The sequence below is a fragment of the Miniopterus schreibersii genome (genome assembly GCF_964146895.1).
Source record: "Miniopterus schreibersii genome assembly, chromosome: 2".
Taxonomy (NCBI): Eukaryota; Metazoa; Chordata; class Mammalia; order Chiroptera; family Miniopteridae; genus Miniopterus; species Miniopterus schreibersii.
In genome coordinates, this window is record NC_138102.1 from 129,010,755 (window position 1) to 129,037,633 (window position 26,879).

General features: G+C 38.8%; 1 protein-coding gene and 1 long non-coding RNA gene across 2 annotated transcripts in view; one reads left to right on the forward strand and one right to left on the reverse strand.

Moving 5' to 3' along the window:
* The window catches only part of RAP1B (RAP1B, member of RAS oncogene family), a 42,813-nt gene extending 22,776 nt beyond the window's left edge, over window positions 1–20,037 (reverse strand). The window contains exon 1 of the mRNA XM_081130506.1: window positions 19,833–20,037. The gene's annotated coding sequence lies outside the window, so the exon portion shown is untranslated. The remainder of the gene's footprint in view (window positions 1–19,832) is intronic.
* A 167-nt stretch (window positions 20,038–20,204) lies between these two features.
* LOC308553192 overlaps window positions 20,205–26,879 on the forward strand; it is a 118,616-nt gene continuing 111,941 nt past the window's right edge. Inside the window, exons 1-2 of the long non-coding RNA XR_013998208.1 lie at window positions 20,205–20,290; window positions 21,286–21,454. This is a non-coding gene — a long non-coding RNA (uncharacterized lncRNA). The remainder of the gene's footprint in view (window positions 20,291–21,285; window positions 21,455–26,879) is intronic.

Consider the following 26,879-nt stretch of genomic DNA (forward strand, 5'->3'; position numbering starts at 1 on the left):
CATTAACACATACAAATGCTAATTCCAACAAAGAAATGACAAGGCACAGACTATCCTAGACATTGCTTTAGAAACAGTCTCTGCAAATCTATGACTAAAGCTTAAACCACTTTAAAGGGAATGAAGGAAAATTTCAAGCTGCCTCAGACCTTGCTACAGCTAATAAAGCACATTTAAATATTATTCATCTGACAGATTATGAAATTTTTAATTAAAAATTTAAGTAGCACCACCTTCTGAAAAGACCAGTATGCTATGTCATAAGCAAATATCCTTAAATAGATGAGTTAATAAAATATTTTTGTATTTTCATTTGAACATTAAGGAATGGCTGTCCAAAATAACATTCAGAAACTTAATAAATAAAAGCCCAAGTGCCCCCAGTAATCCTTTCCTACCAAGTCAATCACCTAGTTACCAAGCATTTATTACATTTCCTTGAAACTGTGTTAGCACAGTGGTATGTAAAGGAGATAGCTACATTATTAAGTGAAGTCAGGGTGACCAACAGTCCGGTTTTAGTACTGAAAAGTCTTGTGTCCCAAAAAATCCTCAGTCCTGAGCAAACCAACACGGTTGGTCATCTTGGGCAACTAAAGGTACTTAAAAAATGAATTAAAAATGTTCTGACAGTAGAAGTCTTGATAATACATCTAGAAATGTTTAGCATTTTCTTAAAATATGATCAATATACTATCTACTTTTAAGGCACATTAATTGGTTTACAACAAAAACCTGTAAGAAGATGAAAAAAACAAAAATAAGAGGTCAGAAACATATACACTGCATAGATTTGAAGGAAATTGTAAGAGACTGACAAAAGACAGTTAAGATAACCAGTAATTTCAGCTCCATTCTACAACACTGTATGAATACTAAGCACTTGCTATTTGTAGGTAGTGCAGATACGAAATGTACATATCTTAGGTCCCCTATTTTTCACAACAGGATGTTAACTGATACTATAGCATCTGGTATCTAAAGCATAGTGAGGGAGATTAAAGAAGACAGCAAACTGAATGGTAGCAACACTGACACTATCCCAGGATCAAATTGGAATTACAACTAAAATATAGAAAAACCATCCTGAATAATCAACTGCAACTGAAGATGAGCTGGAGAGCACCCTCACAACCAAGGAGGAAAAGTGGAGACCACACAGAGACTGGCAGGAAGTGCAGAGGCACGAGAGGGATGGTTGGGCTCCCACAGGCAGTAGCTGAAGGTCCAGAGGTATATCTCAGCTGTGGGGGGTTCCTACCGAAGACTCTGGGGCCTAAACCCCAGGCTGGGGCCCCCAGCCAAGAGCACCAGAACTGAGAAGAATGCCCACATAACATTTGGCTGTGAAAAGCAGCCAGGTTTCTGTCTGTCAGGGAGAGACTGCTGGAAATGCAGACACTGTCTTAAAGAGCCAATGCACAATGTTTCATGTGCAGCCACTCACCTTGGGCTCCATCAGAGGGAGGGCAGAGCGGACTGGCGCCATGTGAGGAGAATCTAGGGTTATGGGCTCTGGAGACAGAGCTCAGAGGGCACCCCTCTGGACTCCTGTGCCTAGGAGTCATTCCCCCATACTGCAAAGGCAGATATTTACCTTCCAAGCAGCTTTTGCCTGAGGGGGAACCAATTGCTCCACCCTGCTGAAAAACCTCTCCCCTACCCCTTAGAGTTTCTACAGCCTAAGGCTCATTAAGAGACTCATAACAATCAGCCACCACACCCTGTGGAGTTTCTACGGCCTGAGGCTCATTAAGGAATCAGATTAATCAGCCTGCAGGCAGAGGCAGACTTCAGAGTGCTTTGAGTCTTTGTCTTATGTGCTTCTGGACTTGGGCCTTGGAAAGGCAGACTTTGGTGGGCATCTTGGTCGTGCCCAAACCCACTCAGGTTCAACAGAGGGGACCTCAAGCAGTAGGTTGTTGATAGCTCCAAACAGGGTACTCAAGGCCAGTCATAAACAGCGCCTGACACTGGCCTGCACCACAGACCTTCCAAAAAGACTGAGAGTCCTAGCAGGCCTACCTAATACAGAGAAACAAACCCAAATAGGCAGCCAAAATGAGGAGACAAAAAACCAAAACCCAAATGAAAGAACAAGAGAAGTCTCCAGAAAGAAAGCTAAATGAAATGGAGATAAGTAACCTATCAGATATAGAGTTCAGAATACTGATCATAAAGATGCTCAACAGCAAGAAAAAAAGATATGGAAACTATGAAGGAAATTAAGAATGACATAGCAGAAATAAGTGACATATTGGAAGGAATAAACAGCAGATTAGATGAAGCTGAGGATAAGATTAGTGAATTAGAAGACAGGGTAGAAAAAAAAATCACTCAATCAGATCCAAAAAGAAAAAACAATTAAAAAACAGGAGGACAGTCTAAGGGAGCTGTGGGACAACATGAAATGTAACAATATTCGCATCACTGGAATGCTAGAGGAGGTCGAAAGTAAGCAAGGGTTAGAGAACCTGTTTGAAGAAATAATGGCAGAAAACTTCCCTAACCTGGTAAAGGAAAAAGTCACACAAGTTCAAGAGGCACAGAAAGTCCCAAGCAAGAAGAATCCAAAGAGGCCCACACCCAGACACATCATAGTTAAAATGCCAAAAATTCAAGACAAAGAGAGAATATTAAAGGCAAGAGAAAAGCAACCTGTTACCTACAAAGGAGCTCCCACAAGGCTGTCAGATAACTTCTCATCAGAAACTCTATAGGCCAGAAGGTAATGGCATGAAGTATTCAAGGTAATGCAAAACAAGGATCTGAAACCAAGACTACTCTATCCAGCAAGGCTATCATTCAGAATAGATGGTGAAATAAAGAGCTTCCCAGACAAAAAAAGACTAAAGGAGTTTATCACCACCAAACCAGCATTGCAGGAAATGTTAAAGGGACTGCTGTAATTAGAAATAAAAGCATTGCAAGAAATGTTAAAGGGACTGCTATAATAATAATAGAGAAATATAGGCATAAAGAACTAAAATGGAAATAAATAAGGACCTACCAATAATAACCTTAAGGACTTTAAGGGAGAGATCAACAGCAATACAGTCACAGTCATGGACTTTAACACCCCACTGACTTTACTGGATAGATCTTCCAGACAAAATGTCAACACTAACCCCACAACTTAAAAGAATTAGAAAGCTCCCCTGTGAAGCCACCTGGACCAGGGCTTTTGTCTCCTGGGAGTTTTTTTTATTGCTGCTTTGATTTCATTAGTTGTTATTGGCCTATTCAGGTTTCCTGATTCTTCCTGATTCAGTTTTAGATGATCTCACTCATATGTGGAATCTCATAAACAAAACAGAATGAGGGAACAAAATAGATCCAGAGACATAGAAGCATGGAACAGACTGATGAATTGCAGTGGGAAGGTGGGGGTGGAGGAGTGGGTGGGGAGAGATTAATCAAATAACTTATATGCATATATCCATAACCCCTAGACACAGACAACAGTGTAGTGAAGACCGGGGGGGGGGGGGGGGGCGCTAGAGGGGGGGCGGATCCGGGGTGGAGGGTATCAATGAGAAAAGGGGGGGATATCTGTAACACTTCCAACAATAAAGATTAAAAAAAAAAAAAGGCATATTGAGATTACTTATATCACTACCACAGAACATGGCACTTAGAGTATCTGCCTAAGATCTCACAAATAAGGCAGATGTATGGCCATGTTTTTTCTCAACCTGCTTTGAATCTGCCATGTGCATGAAAAATTCTCAGGGCTTAAAAACCTCATGGCCAGAGATCTGTGTATGTTAATTGCTGCATAGCCAACACTTAACACAGTGTGAGGAATACAGAAGGCAATTATTACTGAATCAATCAAAAGCAGTTTCTTTCCCTAGAGCAGGGGCTGGCAAACTCCAGCTCTCAGGTCAAATCCCATCTGCTGCCTATCTTTTTGTACAGCCATTCAACTGTATATGGTCTATGGTTACTCATAGCACAGTAGCAGAGTTGAGTGGCTGTGACAGAGACCTGTATGTTCCACAAAGCCTATTTGCTGATACCTGCCCTACAGGCTAGAACCTGGAAGAGACAGGCGAGATCCTGTCCATTAATTGACTGGCGGGAAATGGGTTTTAGCTCAAAAAACAACTCAAAATATTAAGTAACTTGGACTACAAAGTTAAGAACTGTGGACAAAAAGGGGCTACATACTAATCCTGATAAGCTCAGGGAAGGCCTGTGTGGCAGCCTTACAAACTCAGAGACCTAAAATAACCACAAAGGATGGTCTGAAATTAAAACTTTTTAACTAAAAGTAGTTTATGGTGGGTAGTCATGTCCTAGGCTAGAATCTTTCCTGACAAAGGTCAATTTTCACCTTAATTAAGGCTGTCTATTGTCTTTTTGCATCTACAATAAACATGCCTTAGAAATGTCAAAGTAATTTCCTTTTTCCGGACCCCTCAAAGCACAGGTACTGCACCCAAGTGGAGGCCACAAATCCCCTGTTATTAACTGCTGTTAACTACCCTGAACTATACCCAACTATGTAAAAGAAGTATGTTTTTATCATTTCACTTTTTATCCAATCCCAAAGGTTCCCTGACAATAAATTTCATGTAACCCATTTATGTCTTCTCTTTTGATGGAATGTATAAAATAAGATGCAAAACTGCCATTCTCTGGCCCTGGCTGGTGTGTTCAGTGGTCAGAGCGCTGGCCCACAAACTGAAGGGTTTGTGGGTTTAATTCTGATCAGGAGCACATACCTAGGTTGCAGGTTCGATCCCCGGTTGAGGTGCTCGTGGAAGGCAACAAATCAATGTGTCTCTCTCACATCATGTTTGTCCCCTCCCCTCCCCTCCCCTCCCCTCCCCTCCCCTCCCCTCCCCTCTCCCCTTTCTTCTTTCCCTCCTTTCTTCCTTCCCTCCCTCTCTAAAAATCAATGGAAAATATATCCTCGGGTGAGGATTAACAAAAAACAAAAACAGACAAACAAAACAAAAACCTGCCATTCTCTGGAGCATTTTCTCAATTCGTTGAGATTTTGCTTCCTTGAAATTGTTGACAGTTTGGCTCAAATAAACTCAAAAAATTCTCTACAGGTGTTATCATTGTCATTAGCTAGTTATTAATAATAGGAAGGAGCACAAGGGACGTCAGGCAAGACATTGTAAGCATGGCCATCTGGACAGCTTCACCAGGAAGCTGCAACTTTATAGTCCTCAGGGAACCACCAGCCCATTCCCCACAGATCACTGGGAGAAGAGGTCTAACAAAGGGGAGCTGGAGGCATGCTCAGTCAAGTCAGGGCGACGTAGGGAAGGTGTCTGTCAGTCAAACCTGGGAACAGAGAGCACTGGATAGAGGGGGCAGAGCCACTGTAAGCCCACGAAATTTTGGGAATACATAATCCCCAGACAAAGGAGTTCACTATCTTGCATTCGCCCGTGTTCCCTCCACAGCCATGCAGCCCTAGAGGCTGCACCGCCATAGACACCCCATGCAATGGACTGATGAACTGCAGTTGGGAACACAAACTAAGCTAGCCCGATGCTGGCTTGGACTGTACAGACATGGAATGGAAACTCTGTCTGGGCAACAGCTTTAATCCTAGCCCTGCTAAAGACACAGCTGGACTTCTTTCTTGGCAAGACAAAGGGAAATGGGACCTTGGAGACTCAGGGGTTTGATTCCACAGAAATAAAGCTTTCTGCAACATCTCATCCTCCTGTGAGAGTCTCAGAAAATTCTTTTTCTCATGACATCACAAGAAACCCACTTCCCCTGGCAACAGGTGGGGACAAGTAGAGCTCCCCAACCAATAACACAGGTTTGAATGTTTCCTACATTGACAGAAAGATTTTGAGATCAACTCTGGAGTCAAAGGGAAATAATTCAGTTCTTAATTATCAACGTCTACTGTGGTTTAGGAGAAACAGGTTGTTAACTCTAAAAACATTTGAAAACTTCTGCTGTAGAACACATTTTAAATAGCTAGCACTGTGCTGAATATTACAAAGATGAATTAACTACCTGCAAAATAATATGCAGTGCTTCCCCCCCACCCCCCACCCCAACAAAAGACCCTGAAAGGAATCACTGAGAATGGTCCATGCATGCTTGAGGACTGTCAACCAGAAACACTGATTTTGGTTCCAGTATAATGATGTTGCTCGTTTTTACAACATTCAACAGGCACCTTATTCACTACTCAACAGATTTAGTTGTTTAAGGCCATTCATGAGGATGATAAAGCAGTGTTATCAGAAGAATCTGTAGCATGAAGGTAAGCCCCCAACGTATTCAAAAACTCCATCAAGCTTTACAGATAAAATTGAAAAGGACATCTTGGGTAAAATACATTTTTGCATATGAAGCTAAATCTGACCACTTTGATTCTGGAAATAGTTAATATGATAAACAGTCTAACATTAAAGCATTCATGCCATTAGGGCTTTGCAAAGTTTTCATTCAGATTATTTTAGAATAATCCTTTGTTTGCAACAGACTCATTTAAGTCTGTCTTTTCAGACAGGTTGAGACTCTAAAGATAAATGTGAACACTATGTAACAAAACATTTTTAGCCAGATGTTATGTTTCTGGTAGAGGTAGTCTGGCCCATATGGGTCACACCCTGGCATGACAGGAAGGAACCATGCACGGGGTACTTGAAGACGTGGCAAAACAAAGTCACTACTGGGAATGGTGGCAGGGGATGTCTCAAGATCACATCAAATTCAAACCTGAAGACCCAGAAGCCTAGTTAAATGATGAAATGATGAGAGCAATGGTCAGTAATATTACTCATAGGATGCAGACTGTGTGTGTGTGTGTGTGTGTGTGTGTGTAAGTTTTTAAAAGCACCTCTGGAGGCTCTGATAACACCTCCCTTCCTCCTAAACACCCTAAGACCTACATCTCTAGCAAAAAAGGTGAGGTTCCACCAGAGACCATCTTATTCATCTTGTCTCCAAACACATGTCCCCCAATTTAGTAAGAAAAGCAGTCTCTGTTGTTTCTCAAGTCTCCAGAAATCAGATTCTTTAGTACTTTTTCAAAAAGATTTTTTAAATTTATTTTTAGAGAGGGAAGAAGGGGGGATGGGGAGAGAAAGAAACATCTATTGGCTGCCTCCAGCATGTCCCCTACCAGGAGAGAACCTGCAACCTGGGCATGTGCCCTGGCCCTGACCCGGAACTTTTGGTGCACAGGATGACTCCCAACAAAGTGAACCACACAGGACAGGGCAGATTCTTTAGTCATTTAAATAACCTGCTGTCAACAAGTTAGCTCCCATAATCACAGGAGGAAAAAAGAGATCCCACCACTCCAAAGGGACGACCATTATTGGGGGTAAAAAGACTAGATGTTTTTCTACGTTCCTAGCTGAAGCCACATCTTTTCCAAGTCTCCCGAATTTGTGATTCCAGAATTTAACACTAACACCAAAGATGCTCAATAACGTTTGCTGAACAGGTTGCAGAATAAGATAACTACAACACCAGAGACATCTCCTCCCCATTCGTTAGGAAAAGTATTTGTTTTCCTGTATTTCAAGCAAATACTATACAAAGTATAGTTTATGAGCTGTTGGGGCAGAGGTATAAGAAATTAAAGGTGAAGCTCTTTAGTGCTAGCAGATTATTAGAATTCAAGTTAAGGGTAAGGATTCCAGAACAAACCACACTAGTTTTCATGAATGGAAGACCACCACAAATATTTCTTTTAACATAACTTCTCAGATATATCTCTCTCCACAAGGATGGGAAAACACTTTTTAAAACATAATTTTACAGTCTGTTTCAACATAATGCTGTATTCAGAAATAAACTCAATTAGTGTCTTCCAGTAGAGAAGGAACAAATTACTACAAAACATGTTTTATTTCATTTTACTGTTAACCAGGATTCAATGACAAAGCTTAACATGACTGCCCCCAAATGCATTTGAAACCATTATAAAAATATTATGATTTTTGATTGTGGGTTCATCATTTGCATGACTATAGTACATTCTAAATAAAATTTCAAGACCAGGACATTCTTAATGGAAAATTCCCCAGTAAACCTCCCAAAAGTTCAGAGGAGAAAAATTAACCAACTTAAAAAAAAACCATGGAAGCCCAGGTACTTTCCATAATTTTCTTGAATAATTTTAATATCTCAATCTAAGCAACAGTTTACGCTAGCTGCTTAATGCCCTCACTGGCTTGTTCAGCTAATTGTTTTATGACGTTTTTAAAAAGGACTTAACAGTTCTTCTTTTGATACTCTACCCTCCAGTTTATTCAAAGATGCGTTTAGTATCCAGGAAAACAAAGACCACTTAGAAAAATAAAAAACACGCCACACTTTAGAAGTCATAAATAATGCTTATATTTGGCTTTCCCATACACTATTTCCATTTACTTGATAATTGTTAGGTCCGTAAGCACTTTTTAAAAAAAGTAGCTTTGAAACATGCCTGTCTTTGCAATTTAATGAGATATCAAAAAAAGGTATCAAAAAAACCCCCACCAAAACCAAAACAAACAAAAAACCCCAGCAGCACATACACGTTTGCATTCTTGGACATTATTAACATCAAATGAATGGAAAAAGGCAATGAGAACTGAAGTTTGGGTGTTAACTGGGCTACTAGAATAAGCAGAATATGGAGAAAACACAAAAAGTAGGCAGGCACTTCTTGTAATCCTTAGTTTCAGAACAGTATCTTCAGATATTTAACTTTTTTTCTGGTCAATACCAAGTGATTCCACCATGGATTTTTAAATAGAGATTATGTTAGTCCTGTAATATTCCTATTCTAATCTTCTATTGTACTTACTTCATAATTAAAAGTATCATATAATCCTTAGAAACCATATTAATTGGGAAAAATGGAATGGTATCTTATAAGACTAAAAACCTATCAAGAAGAAATTGTGGCTAAAATATGAGCTTTCAATCATTAAAACTTAAAAAAAAAAAAAGTGTTTCTCCCTTACCCTTAAATATTCATCACCCTCTCTGGTGCATTCCACCAGTGTCAAAAGGAATTCCTCAGTAGAGACTGTTCCTAAGCTAAAAGTAATGTTGCTTAAAGTAACATTTTTCAGGCCCTGATGTCCTCCCCAAAGACACAAAGTAATGATTTCAGACTTTAGAAATTCTGAAATCCTAATATCTTTGAAACCTGAAAGTTTCTCAACTAATTTGGTGGCAAAGCCTGACATAAATTTTTTATACAGCAAAACTTCACCTAAGCACTGATATGAGGCTATTTATAGTTTTTATTTATCCTATTTAGTGTGACTATTCGTGTTTCACTCTCGAATTTTGATTAATCTTACCAAAATTCAAAACATATCTTTCCCCAAAATTCTGAATTCCAAAATACCTGGTACCAAGAGTTATAGGTGAGGGATTATGTACCTATAATCTATTTCATAGACATCTACAACAGGAACACAGTCCCTTGAACAAACTTTGTGAGATTCACTGTTAGCCTCAAATTTGCATACCCTATTTAAATCATGCAAGATCTCACCTTATTTTTAATGTCTTCTTGGACTGTGAGAGCCTAAGAGTTTTTATTTCTTCCTCTGACTCTATAAGCACTCATCAATATTACTCATTTGGGTAATTATTATTATTATTATTTTGAACTGCTATTTACATTTCACATTAACTTTTCATGTCCTTGCTAAGAACCTTTTTGTGTCTAATTTTTCCAATTTAATCCTATAACAATAACAATTAGCTCTCAATGTGCAGTCAGATGAGTTGTGAATCCTCAAGGGACAGATGCCCTAAATGAGGAATTATAGTTGGAAATAAGAATAACATTTAAAATTATATAAAGGTAGCCTATGATGGGAACTGGTAAAAACAAATAATTGAACACTTTATGTGTTCTTTTAGTTAAAATAATTTTTGAGCACTTACTATGTGCCAGTTACTGGGTAACCATTTGACACTGTGGTGTAAAAGTGACACAGTATTCCTGTCCTCTTGATATAATTTAGAGGGGAAGAGAGGGTAAATTGACAAACATAATTATTAACTGTGATAAGAACTATGAAGGTAACGAAGGGGGAATGCTCCTTTATATAAAGTGATCAGGAAAAACTGCAGATATGACATCTGAGCTGAGATCCAATGTTGAGAATGAGGCAAAATTGCAGACAGCTGAGTCAAGAAAGATGATGATAGTAGTTGTAAGCACCAAAACTCAAAAGGTCATAAAGGACTTGGGTCAAGACCAGAAAGAAGTCCAGTATTGTATGCCAACTATACTTAATTAAAAATAAAAGTGCAGTATATATCTAGAGCTTAGTGAAAGGAGGTAAACTTGAGAAGTAGTAAGACTTGAATCTGGTTTTTATTTTAAGTCACTGGGGGGAAACTGGGATGGGAGGGTGTTACAGGATCTGATTTACATTTTTAAAAGATGACTCTGTCTTTTGGGTGGAGACTGAGGTAAAAGGAGGACAAAAATGAGAACAAGTTAGGAAGCTCCTATAGAAGTACAGACAACAGATGACTGTGGCAGCCTCAACAAGGGCATTATCACAGAAGCACAGGATTTCAGAGCTCAAAAAGACCTTATCAGCCATTCAATCAAACTTTTCTACATAAAGAGAGGAGTTAACTTGTTCAAGGTTTCCTGGCCAGTGCCAGAGAAAGAACTGAAGCTAAGGGCACCCAGGTCAAAGTTATTACCACTAACCATGCTATATTTAAAACAGAGTGGAATCAAAGGTCTAGCAACTAATCAAAATTAGCACATCATTTTTCAGATTTACCTCTCATGCTCAAAGAAATCAGCTAAAACTTATGAGTAAAATGAAATGTGTCCACTTTGAGCAGAGAAAAGTGCGTTAAGGACCTATTTATTGGGGAGTAAAAAAAGCAAAAGTACTCTCAACTCACACTGCTTAGTGATGAAACTTTAACACTATAATCTCTAACTGACAAATACCAATTTATCCTCTACATAGGACCCTCTGGAGGACAAGAATTATCACAAAAAGCACAAGTGCTTTTCAAAGTGGACTTTATCATTCCCGTTCAAACTAGAACTCTAAACAGCAATAACAGTAGCCCTGCTCATTTAGAATGAGACCCTCTTACCATCCTCACTCTTTTTCTGCTCTACTTACTGCCCCTTTACCTCTTCATTATTATCACTATCACTTTCATGTAAACAATAGAAAAATGTTATAAATGCTCTTCTATTTTTAAAAGCTTGCAAATTCTGTCTCCTCTTTATTTAAGGACGATGAAGTAAGGTGACTGGGCCCTTGGAAGACAAAAAAAGCTTAAGCATAAAAAAACCTGAGACAAAATTTCATACAATTTTTTTTTTTTTTTCTTAACTAGCAACTAAAACTGCATAAGCAATAGCCAGGGACAACCTTGCAACTAATATGGATGTCCTGGACATAAAATATGATCTCAGTATGTCCCCTAATTCAGAACGGACAGAACAGCTGACCAGTTAATTATTTACTACAGGGAGAACCAAAGCTGCTTATTAAATTCCCTCCCTTAGTGTGGGATTAAGCTCTGGTAGGCAGGAGATCTATGATGTTTAATCCCTGAAGAGGCCCTTAAATTACCAGTTTAACACTTATTCCTCTCTACACCACTCCACACCCTTCTCTTCCTCTGAAGTCAACTCTGTTCTTTCAAATAGTGATGCTCAGACTCAATATCCTCTTTCTTCACAGAACATACAAATTTTATTATGTCTAGGGAAATAAATGGCACTAAATTTCCAAGAAATTGGGTACAGTATAAACTAGAATTTACCTTTCTTCTTTCATAATCTGAAACTTATTAGCTGAATCAAATGCAGGTGAGCCAAAAATCCTTTAAAATTTGGAACTGTCCTATGACATGATGTTTTATAAAGACAGTTGTTTAACAAGAATTGCTACAACTGTTCTTAAACATGAAAAAGGGACAGCTTTCTCCCAGAAATTAAGAGCATTGTCCATTATTGTTCGTTTTGGAAAAGTATCTACTGAAGGTAGACAACACACAAAATTCTCACGTCAAGGACACATTATTAAACTTGAAATGGGAAAAAGTCCATAGCTTCACTATAAGAAAGCTACCACATATCCTAAAATTGTGGAAGTCACTATTATCTTAAAAGTATGATCTTTTGCCCTGGCCAGGTGGCTCAACTGGTTGGCGCATCATCCCGTACACCAAAAGGTTGTGGGTTCGATCCCTGTCAGGGCTACGAAGAGTACAGGAGACAACAGATCATCGATGTTTCTCTCCCTCCCTCCCCCTCTCTAAAATCAATAAACATATCCTTGGGTGAGGATAAAACAAAACACAAAACTGCTCTTTTTAAGGTTACGCCAAAACTTGGGACACACATGCAATCTATCTATGAGTAATCAGGTGTACAAAACAAGAATTAAAACAAAAAAATAGGCTTAAAAAATAACAATTACCTAATCCATTACACTGTAATTAAAAGTTGAATGGACTACTCAAAAGAAGACTGCAAAGAAATTAAACCTAAAATGCTCTTTACTAATAAGAGATTTCAAGATAAAGCACATGAAAACACTGCCTCTCATTTATTTATGGTTCCTATGCTTCTCTTCCAATCAATCAATCAATCAATCAATCAATCAATCAATCAATCAAAAGTGATGTTAAACACCCAGAGCACAGCATGGAAAAATGGGTAATACAAAAAGAAAACAGTGAATAACCAGACAGACAGTGGGAATATTTAAATAGCACTTTTAGATAACTGTGGATATTTTCCTTTACTACTACACCAAAACTTGACAATTGGTTGCAATATATTGGAATGAGAAACCTTATCAATAAACTTTATGTTCTCTTTAACATTAAAATCCACTGGTCTAGCTAGAACTGTGGAAAAATTTATTGCCCATGCATGATTTGGTAATATCATGCATTAGTCACTTGGAAAATATTAGTTCACAGAGTTATGCAGATCTTCAAATACTGTCACACTTAATTACATTTTATTAAAAAAAAGTTCATTAACATCACAGTCATCAGAAAAATCTTTTAAATACTGGGAAGTTGTCAAGAGCACAGTGGCTGATATAAGTTTTCAAAAATTCTAATTTTATCACTGACTATAAATACTGTCAATCTTTTCCTGAAAGCAACAGGCTCACTTTATTTTTGAGAAAAACGTCAGCCTAATACCCAAATCCAAATAACCATAGTTTGTCAGGGATTCTTTCAAGTGAAAATGGTGTTCATGAAAAAATGGCCAAACTTGCAATTCAAATAATCACACAAATGCTTTTCCCAGAGACAACCATGGCAGCAAAAAAGTGTATTAAGCATTCTTTCCATTTTGTCACAGTACATTAAAATGATGTATACAAGAGTTGAGAATAATTTTAAAATGTATACTTCTTTGCCATGGCCTGTGTGCCCAGTGGTTAGAGCACTGGCCCACGCAACAAAGGATCGCAGGTTCGATTCCCAGTCAAGGGCACATACCTGGGTTGCAGGTTCAATCCCCAGCCCCCTCAAGCTGTGTGTGGGAGGCATCCAATTCACATGTCTCTCTCACACTGATGTTTCTCTTTCTCTTCCTTCCTTCCCTCCCTCCCTCTCTAAATATCAATGGAAAAAATATCCTTGGGTGAGGATTAACAACAATAACAAAATGTTTACTTCTTCAACAGCATTTAGGGGGAAGTTGGTTTTTTTTTTTTTTTTTTTTTAATATATCTTTACTGATTTCAGAGAGAGGAAGGGAGAGAGAGAGAGAGAAACATCAATGATGAGTGTCACTGATCGGCTGCCTCCTGTATGCCCCCTACTGGGGATTGAGCCTGCAACCTGGGCATGTGCCCTGACTGGGAATTGAACCTCGATCTCCTGGATCCTAGGTCGATGCTCAACCGCTGAGCCATGCCCGGCTGGGCTAGGTGAAAGTTTTAAGCTTTGTTTTTGCTTTTTTAAAATTGTGAATGCATGGTAGTGAAGAATATAACGATTACTAATACAGTGTGGCACTCTGACCTGATTCATTCTAAGGTGCCAGAAGTTTTCCCTACCACTTTTTTTCCCTACAGCTTTTGTACCATTTGTACAAATATCAACATAGGGAAAAAGCAAAGAACATCTCAGTATTATTGAAAAAATAGTTTTATACTTTCAGACTCCCTGAAAATGTCTAGGCAATCTCCAGGATTCCTTGGACCATACTTTGGAAACCACTGAACTAGACAATTTATTTGTTAAGCTGTTCACAATCACAATTATTTTTTCATTCATACCTTAGTGGAAATCTTAAAATCAAATAATAAAAACAACTTCAACTGGGAGTAGCCATGCTACAGGGGAATAGCTTTATAATAAACAAAAATTAATACATTAGTATATTCTTTTATATACACTTATGAATAATGCTCCATCTAATCCTCAACAACTCTAAGTAGTATATGTCATCTTTCCCAATGAGGAAGAAGGTAGAAAAGATTCATAAAGGGAAGTACAAATTGTGCCTAAAAATTCATTGTACTGGCAGGATTACAAATTATATTAATTTCCTTCTGTATATTTTTTCATATTCTAAACACTTTAATAAGAAAATTATAAAGACAAACATATTTGAAAACTCAACCAATCTTACCAATACAAATTCAGTGAAATATCCTAGTTTAATAATTTCAAGAGCAGAAGAAACTAATACACACGTGTTTATATACTTCATACCTATCCTTCTTTATTATCTGTACAGTGCAGAATTCCAGATTCTTGAGGGATTCCGAAGTTTTGCTATTGTCACTAAGGAGGCTTAATAACTTATAATCTTAGAAGCAGCAGCTATCTCTATGTAGCAACAGTTGGATGCAATATGTGTATGATTCTGAACCTAAAAATTATTAATAAAATGAAAAGAACTTATATTAATGGTCTTTATTGATCATCTCAGTCCTATTAACTAAACTTTTATAATCACCCAAGTTTTTTGTTTTTTAGAATAAAGTGACTTTAAAATTATATTCTAATGAGAAAGAGAATTTTTAGAAGCTACAGATAATTAGAATTTTATTTTATAAAACATTTTCCATTTCCTCTCCAGAAGCTTTTGCCAAAAATTGCTATTAAATGAACAAAACAGATTTTCTATCATCTTTTTTCCCTTCCCACAAGACTAAGAAGAAAGCAACAGATAGAGGTAATCCAACAATGGATTACCAATGGGGCAATGGGCTCACTGTATATTTTCAAAATAAAATTACTTAACGAAATGCTAACTTTTAAGCATAGAAAAAATTATTTTATTAAAAGAACATATTTAGTGATATAAAATTTTAAACCAACTACTGAAAAACTCAGCAAAATCTCTGTGATTCTAAGTCAGCAATTTAAAGTGATCAATATCATTTATAACTGCTTTTAATAGATGCTCTCTTCCTTTAACTTCTTTATTCAGTCTACTTGTAAAACATTAACCTTAAGGAACCAGCTCAATGTAAAATTCAAAATCTGAACATTAGATAATTACTCTCTATGGTCAGAGAGATTAAGAACCTTAATTTAAAAGTGAATATATTTCTAGTACTCAAGTACCTCATATGCAATCAATTTTAAGCATAGTGATACTCTAGAATATTGCTTTGTATAATAAAAACCAGATGGAAATTCTGCAATTAATGTTGCATGTATTTTACTTTTGATAAATAATTTAAATATTATTTTAAAACCTGGTACATTCTTTCCCCTGAATTTTCCCTTCTTTCTTTTATAAATTTTAAGTCTCCTTGGAAACAGAGTTTAAAATTTTTTGATCCTCTACTGATGCAAAGCAAAAATTCTCTCTAAATTGCTACTGAAATAATAGCCAGTTGCTATGTACCCTTAATTTGACTAACATCAGGAATAAACACACCAGTGTCAGGATGTACAGTGGTACCTTGGTTTTCGAATGTAATCCGTACCAGAGACCGTTCGAGTTCTGAAACGTTCAAAAACCGAGGGATCAACAGCTGGCAGCTAGGCCCTAGGATCTTGCACTCAGTGGAAGCCGTGTGGCATGCTAAACTTCCGAGGCGTGTTCGAAAACTGAAGCATTTACTTCCAGGTTTACGGCATTTGTAAACTGAAATGTTCGTCAACAGAGACGTTTGAAAACCAAGGTACCACTGTATTCTTTTTGTTAGTGGTACATTTTAAAAAGTGATTTCAATTTTTTAAAGGCAGCACAAAAGTTCCTCATAATTTTTCTTCTTTAAAATATAAACCTGTGACTAAAGGGATTGGTTTTATAATCCAGTGCTCAACTAGGTTCAATGAAGTACGACAGATTATACAGGGTGGGAGCAAAAGTAGGTTTACAGTTGTTCATATGGAAAATACAATAATAATAATACAAGAATAAACTGTTTCTCGTACTCACAACTGTAAACCTATTTTTGCCCCACCCTGTATATCTATCAAGCCAAGTCTTTACTGCAAATGTACAAATTTATCCTATGTAGCTACTGCTTCCATTGAGTTCAAGAGATTTCCAGAGAACTAATAAATTAAGACTTAAACCCTCAAAAGGTAATTAGTACCTTTTAACACTACTGCAAAATACCTAAAACACTGAAAAATATTAGGCTTTTTCAGCACAAGGGTAAGCCATGGTACAGTATTCCTTCCTGTTTATTGGAAAACTTGTTCAATGTTTACATCAGCCAAAATGTCTGTTTCTTAATTTCTAAAAGAAATTACATTTGAAAAGGTTAACAGCAAAACTTGAGCCTAATCTCTAAGACCAAGCACAAAACCCTCAAAAATGATAGTAGGGAGGAAAAAAAATCAAGGCATTATTTAGTCACAACCTTATTCAGTCTTGCCAAGTTTAAGAAAGATCAATCTTTATTTAAAGTTTTTCTAGACTGAACATGTGACATCATTGTCATAATGGAAAAAAAGAGCTTTTGAATATTTAGTTAATAAATACTAAACTATTCTTGATGCCAGTTAAATCTAGACACCGCAGATCAATACCTACCCTCTTATCAAGACACACACAGGAAAACATTATTTTAAGTCTTTAGGACAATGATATGTGCATATCAGTAAGATCTTGATATTCAATAATAAATTTGTCTTTAAAGTACATTTTTTTTGGGGGGGGGGAAGAAATGACGCCTTTGTAAAATTACCCAAATTCTCTTTGTATTAGATCTAGTTCCACTGATTAATTTTACTTCCTTTACAGATTTATCAAGTACCTACAACTGAGGACAAAGAAAATTGAACATGAGCAGTTTCTCATCCAAATCTTAAGACTTTATATTTAAAATAGCATGTATAATTAGTTACCATGTTATCAAACTATGCATAGGCCTACCAATCTTGAATTAAATTGGAAGACACACTTGATAAGATCCTTACGTACATGGATCAAGGTTTGTTTGTTTTTATGATCGATTCTTTATTACATCTGGCTAGGCCCTCCTTACAAGGTAGCTCCTTACTATGGGGGCTTACCTTCTTTTTATATAACTAAGAGAATATAATGAAATTCTATAGTAAAGAATTGTTTTCCAAAGCTATTGTGAAAATGTTTCATTTAGAAGGAATACAAGGTTCTCTTTCAAATACCTTCTCTTGAAATGTTCATTACAGTTAATCTCTAAATCTAAATGCTAAACAACTACTGTGTGCATAGGCAAGGTTCTAGGAACTAAGAATACAGCAGAGAATGAAAGGAATAAAGTTCCTACCCTCATGGTGCTTACATTTGACAAACTGGTATTCTCTATGTGCAAGGTATCATGCCAGTGTTTTGGGGCATACAAGGAACACATCCTGTCCTTGGAGTTTACAATTTAGCGGAATACGTAACAAAAATACATACAAAGATAACAGAAGATAGGAAGTGATATGTGTCATAGGAAAAGAGATGACTTTTATAGGTAGGGGTGGGGGAGGCAAAAGACAAGAAATGAATTCCTTTCCATGCCCCATTCCACATTTTAAAATTACACCAAATTATTATTGGGCTCTTCAGTTGTATCCTGGTACATGGCACATTAAAATCAAACTGGCTATATGTATTTCCAAGATTTACTTTGGGGAGTTCTCAGATAAGGTAGCCTCACAATTTATTGTGAATGCCAAACAAGAAAATGCAGGGGAAAACACTGTGTAGTGCAGAGATTAAAAGAGGAGATGGGTTCAAATAAAACTATCATTCAGGGCTCTGTGTTCTTAAACTTCTTTAATCTCCTGAGTAGCAATGTCCTCTCTTAATACCTGGAATGAAACTACCCAAGTGGTTCCTCCACACTATTTGACTAAGGCACCCATCTTTTCTTGGGTATGATGGGAGTACTATCCTCTGTAAAATGTAAAAATGTTGTATTTCTTCCTCTAGATTCCCTATTATGGATCGCTAACTAGTTATCTTTCCTAGGCCTCAGTTTCCTCCTCCATAAAATGAGAGGGTGGGACTGGATGATCTCAATAGTTCTTTCCGGGCCTTAAAAAAGTCCCATGACTCCATTATGACTCAAATACTATTCGAGTCAGCTTTTGGGAGTGATGTGAGCTTGAAGTTAAATGAACGGCTTCCCTTTTCGTAAGTTACTTCTTGCTAAGATAAGGTTCTGTTGAGCAAGTCCAAACAGCATTTTAATTACAAAAAAAGAGTTAAGCTGTAAGTTATAAAACGCTCGATATATATTACATGCTACTAGCGAAACAAAAATCCAGTTAGAATGAATTAATTTTAAAATATTAAAATAAACCTCCATTTAGCGTAAACTTTCTACCCCATTAAAATGTGATTTCCCATTACTGTAAAACAGAACTGCTTATGCTCATAAGAAACAGAAGAAGAAGGGCCAAAATGTTTTTCCAAACTAATAAAGAGAATGGGAGGGGGGCAGGCGAAGGGAAAGCAAATCTACTTAAACTTAAAACTATCAAGGATGATTTCTTCTCCGAAAGCTATCAGTTTTTTCAGAGGAAAAAATTCGGATGGCCCGGTTCACTGGGAGTAGTTTTAAACAAAATGTAAGGCACTGACAGTTTTAGGATTAGACACATAGAGATGGCGAAAAAGAGGACAAACTTCCTGGATTTTCTCTCTCACTCTAAGAGAAACAGATTTCCTCTTGCTGACGAAGGGAAAGGCCCCTTTAACAGTTTTTCTCTACCCGGTGGCTGCTGCCAGACTAGGTGGGGCTCCCTCCGCTGCCGCCCTCCTGCCACTTCCCGCAACAAATGGAGCAAACCAGCCCCGTTTCAGGCAAACTTTTTCCCTGTCAGGCTCGAGCCCGCAGGGCGCCGGGAAGTGGTTTCCCCCGAACGGTCCTCGCCCTGGCTCAAGGCTGAGGGAAGCTGGGTCTTCGCAAAAGGCAACTTTCTGGTTTCCGTTCTAACTTCCACCCACACCCGGGAGGGAACCCAGGCGGCCAGCTTGGGGGCTCGGGGGCGGGAACGAGTCCTCCCGGGAGCCGGCGAGGAAGACCGGCAAGGGGAGAGGCTGCGGCGGCCGCGGGCAGGAGGGAGCGGGCGCGGTAGGGGGGGTCCTCGGGCTCTCACTTCCTCCGCCATATTTCAGACATTTGACCCCTTCCGCAAAGCGCGCTGTTCCCCCGCGGCGGCAGCGGGAGCGGCAGCGGCTCGCCCCCGCCAGCCCGAGGCAGAGCGCTCGCCGGCCCGGCGCCAGGCCCTCACACACCTGCCGCGCTCCGACAGACTGCCGTCGCCGCCGCCCGGGCCCCGGACTGCAGCGCGCGCCCCGCCCGGCCCGCGCCGCACCCCACCCGCTCCCCTCAGCCGGCGCCTGGGCCCCCGCCCCGCACGGCCGCCGCCGCCGCAGCTCCCCTCAGCGGCCACGCACGCACTCCGCGAACCTCTCACGCTGTCACCGGGTCCCTGTAGCCAGCGTCGCCCCACGCGTTGCGCTCCCTCCGGGTCGCTGCTCCCCGCGCCACGGCGGTCCTGCGCTGCCGCCGCTCCGGCTGGTTTACACGCCTGACTCTGGGCGAGGTTTGGCGGTGTCGCCTTGACGTCAGGCGTTCAGCCTCGCTCTCGCTTCCGTCCGCGGGCGGGGCGCGCGGGTACGCGGCCCGGGAATGGGCGGGGTCGTGGGGCGGGGCGAAGGGAACCAAGGGGCGGGGCCTTCGCGCCGCCGCCGCGTCGAGCGGGCACGCGCGCCGCTCGCGGCGTTTCCTCTGCGACGTTTCTCCCCCGCCCCCCCCCTTTAGTCTCGCCTCTGCCCTCGGGCTCGGGAATCATTAGCCTGGAGGCTCCGGGACACCGGCGGTTTGCAGTAGTGTGAAGGGCTTAGACGCCCTCCAAGACGCAAAAGGTGTGTTTCAGGCAAACTGTAGTTCAATCACCAGTGCCACCGAACAGTTGGTGCTCGTGTATTCTTTTGTGCTGGGGAGAGAGGCTGGAGAAGTAACAGAGCGCGCGGTTTTACACACCTAGAGCTCCGGGAAGGAGTCTAGGCCAGGGCATAGTCTTTTTCATTCTTGAAATGGTTTTTCTCTTGAATTGGCAAGTATTTTATCCACTGGTGTTTTAACCTGGGTGAACTCTTCCCAAATTACTTTGCTAAACTCAGTTAACAAATCGACGATCCCAAGTAACTTTGTTCTCTGTACCTAAATCGCTGTTTATATGAATAAAATAAATTGCATATTTAAATGCATTACTCTGCACTTTAAAGGATTACCCATAGGTAGGTTTATGATGTGACTACAGTACTGGGCAACAGAAAGCACTTTCTGTTCCAAAAATGTCTTGTTCCAAAAAGGGCGGGAACTTAACAAGAGACCTTAAGTTTTTTTAGAGAAAAGCCTAAAATACAGCTACTCTTAGTACAGGACGTAGGCTTTTTTATGAAACGAGGTTTTGATGGGCTAAGAGATGCCAAAAGAGCAAAGTGCAGAGATAGTAGAGGTTTAGGGGTGCCATTGAAGACAAACTTTTGCTTACTTCATGGTTTAATTGGGCCCTGTATTCCTGAAATAGTTTTTATGAACTTGGATAAATTTGAAGGATTAATGAAAAGTATGATTAGTTTCACTCCTTTTTATTGAAAACTAAACTAAGTTAAAGGAATATATAAGAATGAATTGTAATTATCCTAAGTTTTCTGTATGTGTTTCACAATTTAGGTTAATTAAAAATGTTTCATATTTAATAATTTTTGTTTCCTTAAAAAACCGTTTTTAATAGAAAATTCAAAGGCAAATTTCAGAGCATTCTAGAGGAATTATTAAAAATTCTGAATTAATTTCAAATAAATTTCAGCCTTACTGCTTTTTATTTTAAAAAATATATCTTTATTGATTACAGAGAGAGGAAGAGAGAGATAGAAACATCAATGATGAGAGAGTCATTGATCGACTGCCTCCTGCACACCCTCTACTGAGGACTGAGCCCACAACCTGCTATGTGCCCTGACCAGGAATGGAACTGCGATCTCCTGGATCATAAGCCGATGCCCATCTACCAAGCCACACCGGTGGGGCCCTTACTGCTTTTCAATTACTGCATGAAACTTTGAAAAGTCTGAAAGCGTGAAACTTTTAGTTCATGGAAGCAGATGTTACCTGGGTATACTGATCTTTTCTTTTTTCTTTCTGAACTCTTTTTGAACTTTGGGCAATAGATTTTGTTTTGTTTTTTGGTTAATCCTTACCCGAGGATATTTTTTCCATTGATTTTTAGAGCGAGTGGAAGGGAGGAAGGGGGGGAGAGAGAGAAAGAAACACCAGTGTGAGAGAGACACATTGATTGGTTTTCTCCCCAACAGGGGCAGGGATAGAACCTGCAATCCAGGTACATACCCTGGATCAGAGTTGAACCCGAGACCCTTCAGTGCTTGTGCTGACGCTTTACCACTGAGCCACACTGGCCAGGGCAGATGATGATGATGATGATGATGATGATGATGATTCCTTTCAGAAAGTCAGTTTTAGAAGATTGAAACTAGGATTATTTAGAATTTGAGAGAACGTGTAAAATATTTTATTTTAACTTAAAATACATTTGTTTCCCTCTGTTATACTAGAAATCATTACATTTGTATTAAACTATTATCTCTGTGTAGAGAGTGCCAGGATCTGCATCTCTTAGCATTGACTCATTTTTGGATTTGAGCCTCTTGTTCCTATCTTATTGAAATCTTCATGCCCAGCTGGGCATGGCTCATTGGTTGAGCATCGACCTAGGATCCAGGCGATCAGGGTTCTATCCCCCGTCAGGTCACATGCCCAGGTTGGGGGCTGCAGCCAGTCAATAACTCTCTCATCATTGATGTTTCTATCTCTCTCTCTTCCTCTCTCTGAAATCAATAAAGATATATTTGAAAAAAAAAAAAAAAAAGAAATCTTCACCAGGATATTCCACTGTCAACTTGAACTGGTTGTGTGCAAACTGGACTCATCATTTTTGTCACCAAGCCAGTTTCCTCTCCTTTCTTTGGTTAATTGTATCAACGTTTTTGAAACTCCCTAGTCTTCTAGTTTGACACTATTCTCTGCCTTTTCTTAAACTATCAGTTAATTGGCCCATTTGTTAGGTAGTAACTCATTTCTACTAAGACCATACTTGTTTAGGTTGGCACTACTTCTTAACTCCTAAACGTATGCCATACCTTCCTACCTTGTCTTGCAGTCTCTGGTCTGATCTCTGGTCTGTTCCTGCTGTGATCCATTCTACACACTGTTGCCAGATGAATTATCTTAAAGCTTACTGAGCAAGTCACCCTCTTCCTCAAAGAGCTTTCAGTTACTTCCTGCCCTACCAAAATAAAGTTAACATTCTTGTATCTTACTTTTTCCCTTCACTTAAAACTGTCTTACAGTCAGAGTGGACTTTACATCTAGCCAAAATATAGAGTGTTTTCCTACTTCTCTGGTGTGTAGATGTAATTTCCTCTGCCTGGAGTGGCTCTTCCCATCCGTGCCCGTTATTCAAAGTTGCTTTACTTTCTCCCAGAAAGAGCATCTTTTCTGATATTTCTAGTCTAATGTAGTTTCTTCTCTTTTGAATCCCCATAACACTCTAGTACTCCTTTCTTTTGTTACTTGTTTTCTACCTTCCTGCCTACACAGGGGTTAGCAAACTTTTTCTGTAAAGAGCCAGATAGTAAATATTTAGGGCTTTGTGGGCCAGCCAGATAGTCTTTGTTGCAGATACTCAACTCTGCTTTTCTTGTGCAAAATCATCCATAGGATACATAAAGAATGAGTATAGCTATACTCTAATAAAACTTCCTTTATGGACACTAAAATTTGAATTTTATAAAATTTTCCACGTCACAAATATTCTTCCTTTTCTTTTTTTTTAACTATTTAAAAATGTGAATACTATTCTTAGCTCATGGCTGAACAAAAACAGGCAGTGGCCCAGCTGCCATGGCTCAGTGGTTGAGTGCTGACCTATGAACAAGGAGATCACGGTTTGATTCCCGGTCAGGGCACATACCGGGGTTTTAGGCTCAATCTCTAGTAGGGGGCATGCAGGAGGCAGCTGATCAATGATTCTCTCTCATCATTTATGTTTCTATCTCTCTCTCTTTCTTCCTCTCTCTGAAGTCAATAAAAACATATTTAAAAAACAAACAAACAGTCAGTAGACTGGATTTGGCTGGGAGGTCATTGCCCTCTGTACTCAGGGCTAGCTAGCTTCATGAGTATGTGACAGGGCTCTGTGCTTAGAAAGACTCCATGATTGATTTAATGCTTTGATGTCACCATCTTGAAAGTTTTAATGATTTTTGAACAAGAGGCCTGCTTTTTCGTTTTGCACAGGGTCCCTCAAATTACTAAGCTGGCCCTGCCTGTAGTAGAAGATAAAATCCGTAAGATTAGGATGTATGTGTCTCATGTTTGGCCTGGTGCTTTTCACATAATAGGCATCCAAAGTGTGTTTGTTGAGTTTTCTATTCCTAGGGTACTGTGAAATAGTGGAGGACACTAGAGTCAGTGTTCAGCTCTGCCACTTACTAGCTGTGTGCTCTTGGGCAAATTCCTTAACTATGCTGAGACATAGTTTTCTCATCTATAACATGGGGATAATAACCTTTGCCTTACAGACTGTTTTCAGATAAAATATAGAAAATAGCCGTGTCTTAGCCCCTGGAACTAGAAGAAGCTCAACATTAGTTTTTCCTCTTTTAGGGGAAGTGAATTAATAGTGTGCTCACCCATAACTCTTGTCTAGTTAACCTGATACAATATTTCTGATTTTTCATGTTATTTGCCTCTTTAACAGTTTTACTACAAGTAACGTCTGTACCTCGTCAGTTTCATTTCAAAAGTCCTCATAAGTAAAGGTCATATTGCAAATCCAAATTTGATGAAAACACCCCAAATTTCCAATTTTCTTAATTAACAATTAGTGATTATTAGCATTAACAAGAGTCATGCTGTTTAGCTTCCAGTTAAGCATGGTTATCAGTAGCATTGATAGTCATTAACCTTAAGTATTATATTATTTCACAAAACAACATTGAAAATTGATCCTCTCAAGGCACTTTTTCACTGGTTTTCCCTCCATTGTGTGTGTGTGCATGTGTGTATGCATATATGTATGTGTGTATATATACATTATCTATATTTATTATGATGATATGTACAGGTATATGTGTGTGTATATAGTATATAGTATATAAATATATAGTGGTTCCTCGGTTTTCAAACATCTCCATCGACAAGCATTTCGGTTTATGAACACCATAAACCTGGAAGTAAATGCTTCGGTTTTTGAACATGCCTCGGAAGTCGAACATGCCATGTGGCTTCCGATGATGCAAGATCCTGAGGCCCCAGCTGTCGCCTGTGGATCCCTCGGTTATCGAATGTTTCAGAACTCAAACGGTCTTCTGGAACAGATCACATTCGAAAACCGAGGGACCACTGTAGTTCTGTTCCTTTGCAGCACCCTGCATAGCTGGAATTGGAAGTTGAAAAGGATAAGAAGGCTGCTTGTTCATGCAAAAAAGGAAAAACCATGGCTTAAACCCCCAGTTAGATAAATTCTGTTTCCTTGGTCAAAGTCTGTGTTCAAACTCTATGCAGTTGTTTTATAAATTCTAGCACTTAATCATTCAAGAGACCAGGTAAGAACATATTAGACCATTGCTATCATAGGAAAACAACTCAGAACGCATACTCCCCTAGGGTATGTTGTGTTTCTTTAAGATTTCTGTCTTGGGGAAACCAAGTACTTATATATAAGAAGAATGAGGCAACGTGGTGTGTTTTCTACTTGGTGTAATAACTGCTTACTTGTCTCAAGATATATTTCAAATTCTGTCTGTACTCTATTTCAGCAGTTGTAGGCTTGGCCACCAAACTTGCCTGCACCACATTAAATAAATATAGCAGTTCTATAATTTTGTCATTGCTAATGTCTATGATGTAAGGAACAGATTTTACTTAAAATTCCCCATTTTCTTAAGCTGTAGCTGAGAAAAACCATACAAATGAAAATGACATTTTCAGACCCATCATGTCAATGAGTGTTAAAGCAGAAAACCACTGGAAGAACCAATGTAACGAAAATACCCCTTGTCATGAAATTTTCAAAGGAAATTCAAATTAAGAAAATCTTCAAAAACCACAAAAAATTATGTTCAGAATCTGGTCTGTCCCTAAATCAAACAGCCAATATAACTTTGCCAAAGATTCTCCAGGTTTGGCATCCCCTCTGACTTTATCATTATGATAGTATTTAGCTTCTAGTCTCAGTTACCCATTCCAAGTCCTGTGTGTGAATCACATACCTCAGTAATAATTACCAAATTCCAAGAGGTAAGTTTAATGAGAACACTAAAACTTAGAAAAGCTAGGTGGCCAAGGCTATATATAAATATGTGGGCAGAGGTGAAATTTGTGTCTGCCTTCTTCTGGTACCATGTTGCCCTACTATTCCTTTATAAATGCTATCTGGCAGCCAGAAAACCTCTCCTGTCTCTTTTGTATTTATTTATATCTTAATAATTGTTCAAGACCGACTGGTTTCTTGTTTCTCAAAATTTCCCTAATAATAATTGTTTGTACCATTATTTGGTACTTACCAGATTTGTCTTACTTAAACTGCTTTTGTCTTCCCTCCACCCTGAGGTCCTTGAGAACAAAACCATAACTTACACTTCTTTGTATCTGTCATACTGCCTGGCATATTAGAAATAAAATATAGTTCGGTGGGGGGCGGGGGGAATGGGGGATGTAGTTTTGCTAATCTTGGTTAGACTCTCCAAGTTGATTATAGTGGATTTGTGACCTCTGGCAGTTTTTTAACCTTTCCAAGTTTTCTTTAGTGATCTTTAAAATAAATGCACATAATATCTACAGTGTAGGGCTTTACATTAAAAAAAAAAAAAAAAAAAGAAGAGGCCAGATATAAAAATGGAAGTAATCAGAGTAGCTATTAAAGGGATTGGCTCTGGAATCAGATTGCAACTGTTCAAATACAGGCTTCATTTATCTTAGGGAATTTACTTCTGGCCCCTCTGTTTCCTCATTTGTAAAATGAGTACAGTAGTATAGGCTACATTATGGGATTATTGTGAAGATTAAAAGAGTTAACGACACAAACAGAATAGTGTCCACCACAAAGTAAGCACTCTATAAATGCTAGCTATCATCATCTAAAAGGTTCTCAGTAAATGTTGGTTCCTGTTACATCCCCTAGCTCAATAAAACTTTGTGCAAACACAGTAAACATTCAACACATGTTTGTTAAACTTTCCTTTTGCTTTGCTTATGACAGTCCTCAATGTTTGTTTATGTTCTAAAGTAGCTTGTAACTTGAAAATATTTATGCAATGGAAACAATGCTATAAAGATTATAGCATGGTATCTTAAAGCATGACTTGATTATTAGGGAAGCTAAAAAGCCTATTTTAATCCATTGATACTAAGCATTATTTCAACTAC